Below are 19,435 nucleotides of genomic sequence, written 5' to 3' on the forward strand. Positions count from 1 at the left end.
ATTTGCAAGTAGTGGAAGTTTTACTTCTTCCTTCCCAATTTGGATGCCTTTTATTCCTTTCTCTTGTCTGATTGCTATGGCTAGGATGTCCAGTACTATGTTAAATAGAAATGGTGAGAGTGGACATCCTTGTCTTGTTCTTGACCTTAGGGGAAAAGCTCTCAGTTTTTCACCTTTTAGTATGATGTTAGCTATGGGTTTTTCATATGTGGACTTTATTATGTTGAAGTATGTTCCCTCTAAACCTACTCTGTTGAGGGTTTTTATCATGAATGGATGTGGTACTTGTCAAATGCATTTTCTACATCTATTCAAATGATCATATAGTCTTGTCCTTTCTCTTATGTGATGTATCACATTGATGTGTAAATATTGAACCACTCTTCTATCCCAAGAATAACTCTCACTTGATTGTGGAGAAAGATTTTTTTAATGACTGTTGGATTTGGATTGCTAGTATTTCGTTGAGCATTTTTGCATCTATGTTCATCAGAGATATTGGCCTATAGTTCTTTTTTTTTTCCCCTTTTTTCCTTTTTTTTTTTTTTTGTGGTGGTGTCTTTATCTGGTTTTGGTATCAGGGTAATACTGGCCTCAGAACGAATTTGGAAATTTTCCTTCCTTTTATTTATTGCAATAGTCTTAGAAGAATAGGTATTAACTGTTCTTCAAATGTTTGGTAGAGGGGGTGCCTGGGTGGCTCAGTCAGGTAAGTGTCCAACTCTGGATTTCAGCTCAGGTTAGCATCTCATGGTTGTAAGATCTAGCCCCACGTTGGGCTTTTCATTGGGCATGGAGCCTGCTTAGGATTCTCTTTTTCCCTCTCCCTCTGGCCCTCCCTTCCTCTCAGAATTAATTAATTAATTAATTAATTAATAAAAAATAAATGGTAGAGTTTGAAGCCATCTGATTCTGAACTTTTATTTGTTGGGAGTTTTTTGATTATTGATTTAGCTTCATTGGTGGGAATTGGTCTGTTCAAATTTCCTATTTCTTCCTGATTCCATTTTGGGAGGTTATATGTTTGTATGGATTTATTTATTTCTTATAGATTGTGCAGTTTCTTGGCATATAAACTTCCCTCTTAGAATTGCATTTGCTGCAGCCCAAGGGTTATGAGCCATTGTGTATTCATTTTTGTATCCATGTACTTTTTAATTTCTGCTTTTATTTCTGGTTGATCCATTCATTGTTTAGTAGCATGTTATTTAACCTCCATGTATTTGTGGTCTTCCAGATATTTTCTTGTGGTTGGCTTCCAGTCATTGTGGTCAGAAAAGATGTACGGTGTGATTTTAATCTTTTTGAAATTGTTGAGGCTTGTTTTGTGGCTCTGTGATCTGTTCTGAAGAATGTTCTATGTACACTTGAAAAGAATGTATTCTGGAGTTTTAGTATAGAATGTTCTGAATATATCTGTTAGATCCATCTGTTCCAGTATGTCATTCAAGGCCATTGTTTCCTTATTGATTTTCTGTTTAGATGATCTGTCCATTGATGTAAGTAGGGTGTTAAAGTCCCCTACTATTACTGTGTTATTATCAGATTAGTTGCTTTATATTTGTTATTAACTGTTTCAGGTTTGGGTGCTTTATGTTGGGCGCATAAATATTTACAATTGTCATATCTTCCTATAGGATTGTCCCCTTTATTATTATATAGCATCTTTCTTTGTCTCTTATTACTGTATTTTTAGGAAGTTTTTTTGAAAGGCAAGACACTCTTTAATAGAGGATAGCAGATACTAATTGAACCCCGACTATATGCCATGTTCTAAGAATATATGTGTTTCCCTATTAAATCTCCATAACAGTCCTAGAAGGAGATACTATATCATCCTCATTTTACAGAGGAGGAAACTGAGGCAGAGAGGTTCAGGAATCGGCCCAGGCCACACTGCCAGTGGGGTTTAGGACCAGGATTTGATCCCAGACCTTCAGTTTCTGGTCCCATTCTGTACTTCGTAGGTATTTTGGCTTCAGTCCAATCCTGTACTCAAAGTCCCTATACTGCGTTTCTTTTAAAGTCTAGTTTGTCTGATATAAGTTGCTGCACTGGCTTTCCTTTGACATCCATTTGCATGTTAGATGTTTCTCTATCCCTTCACTTTCAATTTTCAGGTATCTTTAGGTCTAAAATGAGTATCTTGTAGGCAGCATATGGATAGGTCTTGTTTTTTTTTTTTAATCCATATGTCCCTGTATGTTTTTTGAGTGGAACATTTAGTCCGTTTACATTTGAAGTGATTATTGATAGATATATATTTATTGCCATTTTATTTCTTGCTTTGTGGTTGTTTCTGAAGTTTTTCTCTATTATCCTTTCTGGTCGTTCTCTCTTTCTTGGTTTACTGTGTGTGTTTGTGTGTGTGTGTGTGTGTGTGTGTGTGTTTAAGTGATATATTTGGATTTCTTTCTCTTTATTCTTTGCATATTTTAGTGTCTTGATAAATGATTACCATTAGGTTTGTATATGATCTGTTTTGCATATAGCAGTCTGTATTAAGTTGATGGTCACTTATGTTTGAACCCATTCTTTACTCCTCTTCTCCCCACATTTTAGGTATATGATGTCATATATTCTTTATTTTGTGAGTTCCTTGACTGATATTTTACAAAAATACTCATTTTTACTGTGTTTGTGTTTCCTACCTTCATACTGTCACTTTTGGTCTCTCCTTTCCACTTGAAGAGTCTCTTTCATATTTCCTGCAGGGCTGCTTTACTGGTCATGAACTCCTTTAGTTTTTGTTTGTCTGGGAAACTCTTTATCTTTCTCTCTCTAGTCTGAATAATAACCTTGCTGGATATAGTATTCTTGGCTGCGGATTATTTTTTCCCAGCACGTTAAATATAACTTGCCACCCTCTTGTGGCTTGGAAAGTGTGTGCTGCAAAGTGCCCTGATAGCCTATGGGGTTTCCCCTGTATGTAACTATCTCCTTTTATCTTTCTGCTTTAATAATTTTTTCTTTATCACTATGTTTTACCACTTTAATATGTCTTGGTATGGATCTCCTTGTGTTGATTTTGTTGAGGTTTTTCTGTGCCCCCTGGGTCTGTATATCTATCTCCTTCCCCAGGTTCTGGCAGTTTTCAGCTTTTATTTCTTCAAACACATTTTCTGCCCCCCTTCTCTCTCTTCTTCTTCTAGTACTTCTCTAATGTGAATGTTATCACATTTGATGGAGTCACCAAGTTCCCTAAGCCTGTTCTCATTTTGTATTACTCTTTTCTCTTTCTTTTGTTCAGCTTGATTAGCTTCCATTACTCAGTTTTCTAGGTCACTAGTTTGTTCTGCCTCTTTCATCCTGCTGTTAATCCTCTCGGGCATGTTTCACGTGTCATTTATTGAACCCTTATCTCTGCTGTGCTATTCCTTATTCTCTGCTAAGGGTCTTGCTCATGTTTTCCATTCTTTTCTCAAGTCCAGTGAGTATCCTTATGATCACTGCTTTAAATTTTGCATCAGGCATGTTAGTCATATCTTTTTCACTTACATCTCTGGCAATGGGTTTGCCCTGTTCTTTCATTTGGGACAAATTCCTCTGTCTTATCATTTTGTCTAACTCTTTGTGTCTGCTTCTGTGTGTTAGGAAAGTCAGATGTTTCTCCTGTTCTTGAGGGTAATGGCCTTATGAAGAAGAGATCCTGTAGTGCCCTGCCATGTTGTGTCCCTTGTTCGCCAGGGTCTGGTGCTTCTGACAGTGTCTCCAATGTGTTTTGCAAGTGTTCTGCTGTTATGTCTTAGCCAATTTTTCCTTAAGGCTAGTCATGTGTAGAGGCCGTCTTTGACTGTCATGGCCACTATTTGGTTCCTGGCCTGAATGTGGCGAGTTTTAACTAGGTGTGCCCTTGTCTGCTTGTGAACTGAGACCCGCTGCTGGAACTGAGGCCCTGGAAAACTCCAGGGTTGGGAGATGGGGTGTGGGCAGGTGTTTGGGCCAGTCTTCTGGGGAAGGGGACCTACCTCACTGTGACTGAGGCAAGCATGACTGGGAAGGGTGATTCCACCAGAGCTTGGGAGGGCGGGGCTTGGTGTAGTAAGTTAGGTAGCAAGTGGTGGCTCTGTGCTGGTTTCTACAGGTGGCCCTGTGCTTATATGCTGAGCAGTGAGGGAAGGAAATGTCACCTGCTGGTCCCTTTGTTCCTGGAGGGGTCTCTCTCTGAATGCTGTCTCTCTGGGACACACTCCAAGAAAAGCAAATAACCTCCCCCATGTGCACCACACGCTCCTTAGATTGCTATTTCCATGCTGTATGTTGTAGGCTGTTTTCCCTGCTTTCTCCCCAAGAGCATTCCGGTGCCTCTGGGATCTCCCAGAGCCAAGCTTGCTGACCTTTAAAACTCCAGGCATTAATCACCACTCGTTGTAAGAACTCATGAAATTCAACCCCTCTCACTTTCCAAACCAATTGCTATGGGGAATCATCTCCCCTGTGCACTCCTCTACATGCTAGTCTTTCTCTCTCATCCTCTCCACAAGTGTGACTCCCTCCCCACCACATGGCTGGGATCTATTTCTCTTCCAGGCTCTCTCTCCACACCTCCTCCCTTCTTTAATGTGACCTCTTCTCTACCTTTATGTGTGGAGTTTGTTCTGCCAGTCTTCAGGTTGATTTCTGGGGTGTTGAGGATGATTTGATACTTACTGTATTTGTGGGAAGAGGTGAGTCTAGGATCCTCCTACTCCACTGTGATCTTCCCTCACCTCTCTGTTTTTGTTTTCGTTTTTTGTTTTTTTTAAGGAAAGCTCTTTTCCATAAATTGGCTACACCGATTTGCATTCTCACCAACAGTGCACGAGGAGGGTTCCCATTTCTCCACATCTTCACCAACAGTTGTTATCTCTTATTTTTTTGATAATAGCTGTTCTAACAGGTGTGAATTGATAGCTCATTGTGGTTTTGATTTGTATTCCCCTTATGATAAGTGATATTGAGCATCTTTTCATATGTCTGTTGGTCATCTATATGTCTTCTTTAGCAAAATATCTGTTCAGGTTCTTAGACCATTTTTAAAATCAGATTGATTGGTTTTTGCTATCAGTTTGTATGAATTTTTAATTTATTTTGGTATTAGCCCTTTATTAGAAATATCTGCGGGACACCTGGGCAGCTCAGTTGGTTAAGTGTCTGACTTCAGCTCAGGTCAAGATCTCATGGTTCATGAGCTTGAGCCCCATATTGGGCTCTGTACCAACAGCTCAGAGCCTGAAGCCTGCTTTAGATTCTGTGTCTCCCTCTTTCTCACTGCCTCTTCCCTGCTCATACTTATTTCTCTCTCTCTCTCTCTCTCTCAAAAATAACCAAACATTAAAAAAAATTTTTTTTAATATGATTTGCAAATATCTTCTCCCATTTGGGAGGCTGCCCCTTTGTTTTGCTGATAGTTTCTTTTGCTGTGCAAAAGGTTTTTAGTCCCAATTGTTTGCTTTTGCTTTTGTTGCCTTTCCTTTTGTGTCAAATCCAAAAAATCATTGCAAAGACTGATGTCAAGGAGCTTACCCTTTATGTATATTTTCTCTGGGACTTTTATGGTTTCAGGACTTACATTCAAGTCTTTAATCCATTTTGAGTTGATTATCGTATATGGTAAAAATAGTGGTCCCATTTCAGTCTTTTGCATGGCATTGCCCAGTTTTTCCAGAACCATTTGTTGAAGAGACTATCTTTTTCCTATTGTATGTTCTTGGCTCCTTTGTCATAAGTTGACCATATATGCATGGGTTTATTTCTGGGCTCTTTGTTCTATTTCATTGATTTATGTGGCTGTTTTTATACCAATGCCAATGCCAATACCTGTTTTGTTTAGAGTAGGCATTTTGTTCTTTTGAAGCAATTGTAAATTGAACTGTATTCTTAAATTCTCTTTCAGATAATTTGTTATTAGTGTATAGAAACTCAATTGATTTTTGTATATTGATTTTGTATCCTATGACTTACTGAATTTTTATTCTAATGAGTTTTTTTGGTGACGTTTTTAGAGTTTTCTATATGTAGTATCATATCATCTGCACATAGAGACAGTTTACTTCCTTTCTGATTTGATTGCTTTTTATTACTTTATCTTACATAATTGCTCTAGCTAGGACTCCCAGTACTATTTTAAAATTTTTTTTTAAGGTTTTTACTTATTTCTAGGAGAGAGAGAGAGAGAGANCCCAGTACTATTTTAATTGAAAGTGGTAAGAGTAGACATCCTTGTCTTGTTCCTGATCTTAGAGGAAAAGCTCTCAGTTTTTCACCATTGAGTATGATGTGAGATGTGGGTTCATTGTATCCTTTAGTATGTTAAGATATTTTCCCTCTGTACTCACTCTGTTGAGAGTTTTTATCATGGATGGATGTTGTGTTTTGTCGAATGCTTTTTCTTCATCCTTTTAATGTATTGTTGAATTCAGCTTGCTAATATCTTGTTGAGGATTTTTGCATCTGTGTTCATTAGGGATATTAATCTGTATTTTCCTTTTGTTGTAGTGCCTTTATCTGGTTTTGATATTAAACGCTGGCCTCACAAAATAAGTTTAAGTTTGGAAGTGCTCCCTCCTCTTCAGGGGATTGTAAGAGTTTGAGAAAGATTGGTATTAATTCTTTAAATGTTTGATAGAATTCACCAGGGAAGCCATCTGGACTTTTGCTTGTTGGAGATTTTTGATTACTGATTCAATCTCCTTACTAGTAACTAGTCTATTCAGATTTTCTATTTCTTCATAATTCAGTCTTTGTCGGTTGTATGTTTGTACGAATGTATCCATTTCTTCTACCATTGTCTAGTTTGTTGGTATAAAACTGTTCATAGTACTCGTATATGTATTTACGTTGTGTCAGTTGTGACATCTCTTCTATATGATTTTATTTTGAGTTTTTTCTCTTTTTTTTTTTTTCTTGGTGAACCTAGCTAAATGTTTGTCTTTTCAAAAACCAGCTCTTGGTTTCATTGGTCTTTTCTATTATCTTTTTAGTTTCTGCTTTATTTCTGCTCTGATGTTTGTTAATTCCTTCCTTCTACTAGCTTTGGGCTTAGTCCTTTTTCTGGTTTCATAAGGTATAAAGTTAGGTTGTTTACTTGAGATCTTATTTCTCAATATAGGTGTTTAGCACGATGAACTTCCCTCTTAAAAACCACTTTTGCTGCATCCCATAAATTCTGGTATGTTATATTCTCTTCTGGGACCCCTTGGTGTTGTCCTATTCGTCCCTTTAAGCTATTTTTTTCCTTTTTGCTTATTGGATGATAATTGGATGAATTCTTTTTTTTTTTTTAATTTATTTCTAGGAGAGAGAGACAGCATGAGCAGGGGAGGGACAGAGAGAGAGGGAGACACAGACTCTGAAACAGGCTCCAGGCTCTGAGCTAGCTGTCAGCACAGAGCCCGACGCGAGGCTCGAACCCACGAACCGCGAGATCATGACCTAAGCGAAAGTCGGACGCTTAACCGACTAAGCCACCCAGGCGCCCCGATAATTGGATGAAATCTTATTGGATGAGTTCTGCTACCCTGTCTTGGAGTGCTGATTTTTTCTTCCATTTCATCTGCTATTACAACCTTCTTTTGAATTTTTCAGTTCAATTATTAAATTCTTCAGCTATGTGATTTCTGTTTGGTTCTTTCTTATACTTTTCATCTTCTGTTGAAATGCTCACTTTGTTCATGCATTGTTCTCCTGACCTCAGCAAGCATCTTTATGACCATTGTTTTGAACTTTTTGTTGGGTAAATCACTTATCTCTGTTTCACTATGGAATTTTTCTGAGGTTTTAGTTTGTTGTTTTATTTGGAACATGTTCCTCTATTCATTTTTCTTGACTCTCACTGTTGATTTCTGTGCATTAGATAAAACAACCACATTTCTCAGTCCTGAAGGGGTGGTCTTATTTAGGAGATGAAACTTGTTATTCAATCCTGACTTCCTTGTGGGTTTCTCTCAAATTTTTGTGGTTGTCCAAGTGGACCTGTGTTCTGAGTGGCTCCCAGTAGTTGAGGGTGTGCCAGTATTTCTCATTGTCCCAAAGGGGAAGATCTCAGTTAGCACTAAATGCAGACTGATTAGAAGCAGACCTTCAAGGAGCATCTTTTTTTCCTTTCTTTTAAAGAATTTTTTATTCTGAACTCAGAGCAAGTGTCGAAACCTTATAGTTATAAAGGTCTGTAGTGAAATGTTTTCATCATTGATCAGAACTAATTAGTCTATCATACACATACATATTACCCCCACCATATCTCATTCATCCATCAGCAAATTCTCATTATTTTACTGTTACTTTTATGAACACACATCCACACACACATGCACTCCTAACTCTAGACATAAGCCCTTACTGTTCTAAATTACTTTTGCTTCTCAGAACCACAAAGATCATGCATCAGGTAGACTGGAAGGCCTTCTGAATCTCAGATTTGGGTATTTTCATCATTGATCCACCTCCTTTTAATGTATGTAAATTTACCTCTTGGCACGCCTGGATGGCTCATTCATTTAAGTGTCAGACTTTTGATTTCAGCTCCAGTGATGATCTCATGGTTCGTAGGTTGCGCCCTGCATCAGACTCCACACTGACAGTGCAGGGCCTGCTCAAGATTCTTGCTCTCCCTCTCTGCTCTTAGCCCCATCTCTAAAAATAAATAAATGAACACTGAAAAAAGAAAAGATTCTCTCTCTCCCTCTCTCTGCCTCTCCCCTGCTCATGTTCTGTCACTCTCAAGAAAAAAATTAATTAAGTACGTAAGTATACCTTCCTCAGGGGCAGACTGGGAGATGTGTATTTCTGTCTGCTCCCTCTGCACATCAAACCCTGAGGGGGCTAGACAGTTAAAAATTGTTTCTTTATTTGGTACCAACCCATTGAACCCATGAATACAAGTCCCACTGGCTACCAGTGCCAGGTTATCAAGAGATATGTCCTCTGGGTGGCAGCCACAAAAGCCAGGGTGACAGCCATTGTGCATAAACTGCTTTCTCAAAGACATCGGTAATCTGGAGTGGGACAAAGGGAGAGCACAAAGATAGTGCCTGCTGGCCTTGCTAGTATCTGGAGAAGATGCCAATTGGCCCCTAGATGTTTGTTATAATGGAAGCCTGCCCCTCAAGCCACAGCCATTGAGAGATAAGCTAATAGGCCTCTTTCACAAAAAGGCTGTGTATCAATCTGCCGCCTCTGCACTGTGCTTGGAGGGATGGATCCCTGCTTAAGAACGGTTTCTCTCTTACAGTCTTGTGGTACCTGCAAACATAAACTCCATTAAGGGACTTCCTCTGGCAGCAGCTGCAAAAACTGGGACACCAGACATGTGGACGAGCTCCTTTTTGGGAGATACTGATGACCTACCTGGAGTGAGGCAGAGAGAGAACAGGAAGATGTTCTACCAGTCTCTCGTGGTTTCTGGAGAATATTGCATTTGGCCTCTGGAAGTGTTTTAAATTAGAAGCCTGCCCCTCAAGACACAGCTTTAAAGGTAAGCAATAGCTTCTTTGATGGGAATGCGGGGCATGTTTCAGTCTGCTGCCTCTGTGCTGCGCTCTGAGGGCTAAGCCATGGTGAGTCCACACAAATGCCGTAAGAACTATTAGTTCACTATAGACTGTGAATCTCATGGATGCAAGTCCTGTTGGCTTTCAAAGCTAGATGTTTTGGGACTCCATTTCTCAGGTGGCGGTCTTAAAAGTTGTGGTGCCATCTGTGGGGTCCAAACCCTACACTCCTCAGAGAGAAGCTGGGAGTTGTGAGCTCCCTCCTAGTTGTGTGTCGCTGCTCCAGGGATGAGATTGTGTCTGAGGCTTTCCTACTCATTTCAGAGTGGGTGTTTTCTCACTTGCCTCTTGTGTAAGAGTCACTCAGCTAGTTTCTAGATTTCTTTCAGAGGGAATTGTTCTGTATGTAGCTGAAGATTCAGTGTGTCTGTGAGAGGAGGTGAGTTCAGGGTTCTCTTTTGTCAGTGTCTTGAACCAGAAAAGCAATTTGTGAATTCTTATAAGAAATGCTGTGTCATCAATGTTTCCACTGGCAAAGATCATGATATTATGTGGGAAAACATGGCTATCAGTGATTGAATTGAGAAATGATTTGGGAATGTTGGGTTCAATGAAAACTTTTAAGAATACTTTACCAGTTTATTTTTTCCTCAAAATATTTGCACAAAAATTATGTATGACAATCCATATTTACTTATATAAATGTCTCTTTGGCTAGGTTATAAAATAGAATTTCTAAGTGTTAAGAAAGTGTGTTACAGTTTTTAATTAGCCATATTTTTTCTTTTTTTTGTGGTAAACTAATGGTATGTCTTACAATAGATGTATCTTAAGATTTGATGAAATAGGGTACATACCTTAAACCTGTTCATGTTCATAATTTTTTTCATTTGATCCTTATATTAATACTGGGAGGTAAGACAGGCATTATTATTTCCATAAGACAAATGAAACTCAGGTGATTTTCATTTTGTTATAGGTGAGGCTGTGTTATATTTTATAGACTTTTGAACTTAAACTAATATGATAGTTCAGTAATTTGTTTTTTATGATATTAAACCACAAATTTATAGCATTTTTACTGTTGAGTAGATCATGTTACATAATGATACTTTTTTTTTTAATAGTTTATTGTCAAATTAGTTTCCACATAACACTCAGTGCTCATCCCCACAAGTGTCCTCCTCCATGCCCATCCCCCCCTCCCCGCACATCCATCAGTCCTCAGTTTTTGTCAGCATTCAAGAGTCTCTCATGGTTTGCCTCTCTCCATAATGATACTTTTTAAAAAGTGTGATGTTATAAAAGAAAGACGACTGGTGGTTAAGCACAGGGATATTGATGTGTGGAGTTAGGCAAACTCACATATGACAGCATTTCCTGATAGGGAAGCAAAGGATCAAAGCTCGGAGAAACGTGGTGGTATAGAAAACATCTCAGATCTAATCGAACCACAAAGTGTATTTATTACCATGTTCTAGATAACCACATATGTCATGTTTAGATCTTCAAAGGTGGCTCATTTTCTCCTAGGTACTGTGTCTTCACATTACGTGGTTGCCTGTAGCTACTGCTTGGTAGTCAGGTTCCTGCTTCCAAGCCGTAGAAACGAGCCGTGGAAGGATTGTTAGCTTACAGAATCAGTGGGAAGGCTGGAGAGCCAAGCAGCCTCAAAAACTGGGACCGGCCAAGAGAGGCTAGGCAGCCGGCAACAGCCAGCTGCCCAGAGTCTGGGAACCATTATTTTGGTCTTTCAGTTTCCTCCTGTCAAGAGTCCTACATTGTTGAATTTCCAAAATCAGATCCTGGAAGCCAGAAAAAGCTCGTGTACATTTGATTGTAATATATTATGCCATATATATATTTTTTTAAATTTTTACAAATAGTTTATTGTCAAATTAGTTTCCACCTAACACTCAGTGCTCATCCCCACAAGTGTCCCCCTCCATGCCCATCCCCCCTCCCCCCCACATCCATCAGTCCTCAGTTTTTGTCAGCATTCAAGAGTCTCTCATGGTTTGCCTCTCTCCCTTTCCCCCACCATTTCCGCCCTTCTTCTCCCCCTTGGTCCTCCGTCAAGTTCCTCCTAATCCTCCTATACGTGCAAACATATGATATTTGTCCTTCTCTGCCTGACTTATTTCGCTCAGCATAACACCCTCAAGGTCCATCCATGTTGCTACACATGCCATATATATTTTGTTTAAATATGATTGAATGGAACATTTAAAATGTACGTTTAATGAGGCCACTTTTAGCTATAAGGAATAGTTTCATTATTATACTTTTTTTTTAATGTTTTATTTATTTCTGAGAGAGAGAGAGAGAGAGTGTGTGTGTGAGTCAGGGAGGGTCAGAGAGAGAGGGAGATACAGAATCTGAAGCAGGTTCCAGGCTCTGAGCTAGCTGTCAGCACAGAGCCTGACGTGGGGCTCGAACCCCACATCAAGGGGGTTTTGTGAGGGTTTAAAAGATAAGATGTAAAGTGTTCACCATAATTACTAGCGTATAGTAAGTGCTTGGTGAATGCTAGTTTGTATATGTGTATTGGTCAGGAGAGGCTAGATTGTATTGCAGTAACAAGCAATCCATCAAAATCTCAGTGGCTTAACACAAAAAAATTTCTTGCTAATGCTGCATTTCTTACACAGATTAGCAGGGTGTTTTCTCCATGTAGTCACTCAGGGGCCCAGGCTAATGGAGGTTCGACCATGTGTGGCCATGCTCTGCAATACCTGGTGCTTTTAGTCACCATAGCAATGAAAAGAGACTATAAAATCACACATAGATTTTTTTTACCACCTCAGCCCATTATTGACACAATGTTCTTCCATTTACAATTTATTAGTCATAACTAGTAACCATGGCTCTGCCCTGCTGCAAGTCAGCTGTGATGTGGAAGCGGAGTGCAGAGTATTTGGTGAGTGCTACTACCTCTGTCAAGGCCATTCCTCCCCCCACCCTCCAGTACGATATAATATTATCCAAACTGTGTTGCAGGTTTTTTTTTTTTAGATGTAATATATCATGGACATCTCCCCATGTCAATACATATTAATTCATTGACTATTAAGTCCTTCTTAGTGGCAGGCCTTGTTCTGGGTACTGGGAATGAAGAAGACATTTGATAAACCCTGTCTTCATGAAATTTATTAGATTGCAAACAGATAAATAAAATTGCTTTTTTTAATGTTTTATTTATTTCTGAGAGAGAGAGACAGCATGAGCAGGGGAAGGTCAGAGAGAGAGGGAGACACAAAATCTGAAATAGGCTCCAGGCTCTGAGCTAGCTGTCAGCACAGAGCCTGACACGGGGCTTGAACCCATGGACTGTGAGATCATGACCTGAGCCAAAGTCAGACGCTTAACTGAGTGAGCCACCCAGGCGCCCCTAAAATGATTTTTTAAGTATAACCTGTTCGAAGGTGGTAAATATTATGATGAGGAAAAAGGGAAGAGGCAGAGGGAGTTCAGGCGGTACAGTTTTAAATAGAGTGGTCACGGAAGGTGGTTGTGAGGTGATTTGAGTTAAATCCTGAAAGGTATGAGAAGTATCTTGTTAATATCTTTATGGGGAGAACATCCTAAGAAAATAAAACTATTCATGTGGCTTGGTGATGTGAACATGAAAGATGCATTTTACTGTTTTTGTATATGTTTAAATTTTCCATGAAAATAATTAAAAATGAAAAGTAAAACTGGCTATAAAGCTGATATTCAGATTTTACATCCACATTTTGGAAAATAAAAATCAGATAAGAAAATTTAATAAATATTGTCAATTTCTTAAAAAGAGAAAAAGAAGGTTTTACCAGTTTACTTCCTCACAAACTAAGCTTTAACTTGTTTCTCTGCAGCCTCAGTAACTAGCTGCTGTACAATCCAGCACTTGACTATTTCTGTTTCTCACTACATAATTGTGTTGTGTGTGTTAATCTTACCTTTCCAATTATTTGTTAAATTTTTAACTGTATCTTTTTATCCCTCCTATCATTCCCTTTAAAGTAATTAGACATATAATAAATTTCCTATAAAAATCATAGATTGAGAACTAAAACTTAGTGATGACTTTATTTAAGTATAACCTCAGTTGTTACTAACTCTCAAAGCCTTTTGCTGTGTTGAGAATGAAAAACATTAATAAATAAGCCACATGAAATATATCCGCAAGCAATTTAAAAGTTTGGAGTATTAGAGAACAGGTTTAAAAATACTTTGAGCATTTTTTCAAGTAATTGGCCGGATATGAAGTACTGTTTGAATAGAGACATTTCTTAGTCACATACTTATCATGATTCTTTCACTAAAAAATTTGTTTTTTCAGTGATTTACTTTCTGTTGCCATACAACTAGGCTACATTGCACAAACATTTTGAGTAACTTCTGTCAATTTTTCCCTAAGATGACTGAGAGTCACAACAATTAGATGATTGTGATTGAAGCAAAAAATGAAATCAGCCTTGTTCAGCCCAAAGAGTTTACTGAACTCTGTAAAAGTTATTTGGCCAGATTTTGAGGTAACGCCCAGACACTAATGAGGAGTGTCTCTGAAACATCACTTGTTTAGAACCACCCTGTATGTAGGGGAAGTGGTGACAGACTGGTCAAGGAAGACGTTTATTACAGACAAATTTGTCAGTGTTAGTCACACAACTAGAACATAATGTTTAGAAGAAAATGCATGACACTGTTGGGAAGCTATGTTGAAAAAGTTGTGGCCAGAGCAAAGAGAATTACAAATTGCACTTCCATGACAGAGATAACTTGGAAATATGCATAAAAACTTTTGTTTTCATAATTTAGTTCACCCTAGTTATGATCTATTTTATATGAGGCAGAATCTCCATTTTGAGAATATCATAACCTCAGGAAGGAAGGATTACTACATTATGCTGACATTAAATTAGAAATATTGTTAAGATTCAGAATGATTATTTTTTCGGTATCAGACTGTCTAATCATAAGCCTTATCTAATCATTAAAACAGTTTCAGAAAAGTGGCCATACCTCATTGTCAAACACAGAGAACATGGCATCATCATAATTTACAGGTCACCAAACTACTTTTAGACCGTAAATAGTAATTTTGATGTCTGAACCTCAATTCCCTCATCTAAATAAATGGAGACACAGATTACCCTCCTTCACCGTTTTACTGATGTGTTTTGAGTATACCAAATTCGTGAGCCTCGTGCTTCTCAGCTGAAACTTGAGCAAAGGGAAAAATAAAGAATAATAATAGAACCATTCATGGTGCCCTTGAAAGAATGTTCCCCATGTTAATTGCTAATCCTCCTCTGAAGGGAGAATGTTTTGTATTTCTACCTGATCACTAGAGGTACTTTACACTGCTCTGTCCCATCTAGCACATTCTGTGCTCAGTCATCATTTATTCATTCATTCTTTTAGTGAGTTGCTCATTCATCAAAGATTAAGATCTTACCATGTGTCACCTAGGGACTGGAAATACAAAGATGGATAAGACAGTTCCAATTCTCATGGAGCAGATTATAGAGCAAGGGAGACCATCACTACAAGTAGTTACAAATGCACTGAGTTTATGCAAAAGTAGTACAGGGTGCAATGGGAGCTTTCAGCAAGGGATTAGGTAACCTGTTTTAGATCAGAAGGAGTTTCAGAGACTTAAGAGCTAAAACAAGAAAACTGAGGAGGAGTTGGCTAAGCAAAGAGTATAGGGGAAAGTGATTTAGGAAGAAGGAATAACAGTGATGGATTTTGAGGTGCTGAAAGGAAAGCCAACATGGTTACAATGTAGAGAGAGAAAGTCCAGATCTCGGAGGCTTTGTTGTTTGGTCTTGATTCTGTGAGAAATGGGAAGCCATTGAAGTTTTTTGTTTACTTTTTGTTTTACATGTTTAAGCAAGGAAGTGACATAATCACTTGGCTTTTTAAAAGATCATTCTAGGCACTATGTGCAGAATGAAGGAGAGGATGACACACAAATAATACATGTCAGTAAACAGGAGACAATTGGAGGAAATGAATTAGGGGGTTGGCAAAGAAAAGGAGGAAAAAGTGAACTGATTCAAAAGATATTTAAGAGACAAAATCAATAGCGTTTGATTGTGAGGGAAAGATGAATCAAGGATGAATTCAGATTTCTGGCTTAAGGAAATGGGTGGATGCCATTTATTTAAATAAGGAATCCTGGAGGAAGAGAAGGTTTGGGAAGGAGAATCATGAATCATAGTTGACCGGTACATAGCATACACAATAAGAATTAGAATACAAAAACCTCGGGATAGAGATTATACATAGATAGGCAAATACAGGTTCTCATCAAAATCATACTCATAACTTGATCCCTAAGTCTTGCCTTTTAAATTCTGGATGGTATTCATATCCTTTCAATGGTCCTTTTCAGTCCTATTCTTGGGCATTTCAGGTCCTTTTAGGCCAGGTCTTGGGTGTTCTGCTGGTTCCAGCCTTAAATTGCATGATTTGAAGCCTCCACTTTCTTTTTTATTTTTCCTTTTTCTTCTTATCTTTCTTATAGATTGTAAAACCATAGCTTTTTCTTTTCTTTTATCCTAAGATCTCTCGTGTAGGATCTGATTCCTTCTGAAGGTCATTCCCACAGCTTGAATCTTCTTCATTTCTTACATATTTTTTCTCCATTGGGTTCTAATAACTCAATAACTTCCTTCCTTCCAGCTACTAACTTCCCTGTGTTGTACCAATTTCCAAAACTGAACAAAAAAGAATTATCATGAAGGAAGAAGCATATTTTATCACAAGCCATTATTGCCAAATATTGCTGGGGGACGCCTGTTTCACAGGATTGAACTGAATGTCTACCGATGTTTTTCAGTCTTCACAAAAGATACAGCTAAAAATAAGAATACAGAAAAATTAAAAATAAAGTAGTAGAAAATATATATCAGGTAAATACTAAGTAAAATAAAGCTAGTATAAATCTATTAATATCAGAAAATGTGAGATTTTAAAGCAAAAAGCATTATTTAAGAGGGCCACTAGAGATGATAAAAGGATCAAATCACCAGGAACAGCAAGGGGTTAGAGACAAATCCCACAATCTAACAGAAGATTTCAACACCTATTTCTCAGTGTTATATCAAGCACACACACACACACACAATTGACAAGATTGTTAAAAACTTGAACAAAACAAATTAATATGTTTGAATCAATGGACATATACAGACACTCCACTGAAAAACTGCAGAATACATGTTCTTTCAAGTGGAATACTTTTGATAATATTTGTGACCGACCATACATTGGGCTATAAAGGAAGTCTGAACAAATTTCAAAGGAATGGTATAATACATATTGTATTCTTTGATCACAGGGGGATAAAATGAAAAATCTGTACTGAAAAAATAATGATAAAAGTTCATATGTTTGGGGATGCCTGGGTAGCTCAGTTGGTTAAGCATTAAACTTTGGCTCGAGTTATGATCTCACAGTTGGTGAATTAAAACCCTGTGTCTGGCTCTCTGCTGTCAGTGCGAAGCCTGCTTTGGATCCTCCATTCCCACTCTCTCTGCCCCTCCCTACCACGCTCACTCACTCTTTCTCTCAAAAAAAATTTAAAAAGAAAATATTAAAGTTCATTTGTTTAGAGACTAAGAAATGTACTAATGAATTAATGAGAAAATAATGGAAATTTGAAGATCTTTAAGCTGAAGGATAAAATTATTGCATATTAAAAAATGATGGAGATTGCTGCTTCTAGACATGATGGAGTAACTGGTATTGGACTTGACCTTGTGTCACCAACAACTATAAAAGTAGCAAAATATGGGAAGCAGTTGTTTTCAGACAGTGGATGCTAGCACTTAAAATAAGGGAAACATGTCAGGTGGCCTTAATGTTTGCCTTGCCTTTGTGAGTGACGGCACTTTCTGGTGTGTGGTGTAGGGAGATGAGCCCAAGTAGAAAACAGCAGTATTGCTAGATAAAAGAGGCAGCCATCAGAGTTTGGGCTGCTGAGGTGGCTCAAATTTGTGAGTCAGTATACCCCAAAGGGTAGAGCTATGAAGGGAGGACTCTCAAAGGTCTGTGGGAAGGTTATCTTCAGAAGTATGGCTAAGTGCTTGGCTGCACATATACGAATTGAGACCATGTGAGGCCTACCAGTAGTAACTGAGAACTTAAGAGAAATTCCAGTGCTGGAAGATTGTGGAATTTCAATCCATTCACACTAGAGAGATCTTGAGTTCTTATTGAGTACCTTGGGCAGTTGATTAAAACCCTAGAAAAGTCCATGGCCCTAGGACAGACAAATTCAGAATAGGATTGAGGTGAATCACTGTAATTAACAGCCTGCAAGAATAAAACTTAACACTCTTTAAATAAAGACAGTATAATACAGGTCCTCACAATGTACCAGCCAGAGTTGTTCCACACATGGGCAGAAATTACTAGACAAGTAACTCAAGAAGCAGGGAAATGTGACCATTAGTCAAGAGACAAAATAGTCAGTAGAAACAAGGATGATCCTAGATGTTAGAATGAACAGATGTGGACTTTAAAGCCATTATAAATATGTTCAAGGATTTAAAGAGAAAGATGGAGTTTTCCCTTAAAAGTGTGAGTAAACAGCAGAAAAATGGAAACTAGAAACACAGAAGTAAAAATTATATAACTGAAAAACTGCTAAACAGATCTTAGGGGGAAACATTGTCCTTTTTTTAGGTTTATTTATTTATTTTTGAAAGAGAGAACATGTAAGCAGGGGAGGGGTAGAGAGAGAGAGCCTGAGGGAGAGAGAGAATCCCAAGCAGGCTCCATGCAGTCCACACAGAGTCTGACGTGGGATTCAGTATCAGAATTTATGACATCATGACCTGAGCCAAAATCAAGAGTTGGACACTTAACCAGCTGAGCCATCCAGGTGCCCTGAAACTTATTGTCTTATATGCTTCTATTAGAAATGAAGAAAGGCTAGAAATTAACGCTCAAAGATAAAACTTAAGAATTTAGAAAAGAAACAGGAGAATAAACAAAACAGAAGGAAGGAAACACTAAGAGAAGAAAACAATGACATAGTAAACAAACTTCTACAAGGCCACTGTTAAAGGAATACTACAAGCAGCAACTTCTAGCAAGGCTGAGCAAGAAAAAAGGAGAATTGCATAACTAACCAATAATATAATGAAAAGGGAGGGATTTAGATAGAAATGTTTTCAGCATTAAAAAGGTAAATTATGCTAACATTTGTGAAAATTAGATTCAAATTTATAGGCTGAGAAAATATAACTTCCCGCAGAAGCTCTTCCTATCTCAAGAAGAAATTGACTCTCTGAATAGTAGTTGTATAGCCATGATATAGATTGTCAGTATGTTAAAGTCTTCATGCAAAGCAAGCTTCAGACCCACAGTTCTATCAAAGATACTACAATTCCAGTATTATACAAATTATGTATGAGAATACCAAAAGATCAACTCTCTCTTTTTTTTAATTAAGCTAGTATAATCTTGATATCAATGTATCAATATAACCTAAGACAGTAGAGGACTTGTTATGACCTTAGTGAAAGTCCTAAATAAATTCAGTTAGAAAATGGAATCTAGGGCCACCTGGGTGGCTTAGTTGGTTGAGCGTCCAACTCTTGGTTTCAGCTCAAGTCATGATCTTACAGTTTTGTGAGTTCGAGCCCCACGTTGGGCTCTGCATTGGCAGCTTGGAGCCTGCTTGGGTGTGTGTGTGTGTGTGTGTGTGTGTGTGTGTGTGTCAGTGAAGGAAAAAATGAACTTTAAAAAAAAGTGTCAATAGAATTTAAAAGCATGACCATAACCCCATACCTCTTACCATGCACTAGAATAAATTCCAAATAGATCAATGATTAGAACGAAAAGGGCAAAGATAAAACTTCTTAGAAATCATATAGAAAAATGTTTTCTGGCTTTGGAGTCCAAAAGGATTTCTTTTTTTTTTTTTTTTAATGTTTATTTTATTTGAGAGAGAGAGAAATTGG

The 19,435-nt window shown here is 38.0% G+C and overlaps 1 long non-coding RNA gene and 2 other non-coding genes across 3 annotated transcripts in view; 1 reads left to right on the forward strand and 2 right to left on the reverse strand.

Moving 5' to 3' along the window:
- Positions 1–19,435, forward strand: part of LOC144234869 (uncharacterized) — a 106,535-nt gene that overhangs the window by 4,808 nt on the left and 82,292 nt on the right. The window contains exon 2 of the long non-coding RNA XR_013336102.1: positions 9,212–9,454. This is a non-coding gene — a long non-coding RNA (uncharacterized LOC144234869). The remainder of the gene's footprint in view (positions 1–9,211; positions 9,455–19,435) is intronic.
- LOC144235871 (small nucleolar RNA U2-30) lies at positions 8,107–8,175 on the reverse strand. Its single transcript, XR_013336338.1, has one exon. It is a non-coding gene; the product is annotated as a small nucleolar RNA U2-30 (small nucleolar RNA).
- Positions 8,341–8,420, reverse strand: LOC144235877 (small nucleolar RNA U2-19). Its single transcript, XR_013336339.1, has one exon. It is a non-coding gene; the product is annotated as a small nucleolar RNA U2-19 (small nucleolar RNA).

The sequence above is a fragment of the Crocuta crocuta genome, unplaced genomic scaffold (assembly GCF_008692635.1).
Source record: "Crocuta crocuta isolate KB4526 unplaced genomic scaffold, BGI_CrCroc_1.0 scaffold10, whole genome shotgun sequence".
Lineage (NCBI taxonomy): Eukaryota > Metazoa > Chordata > Mammalia > Carnivora > Hyaenidae > Crocuta > Crocuta crocuta.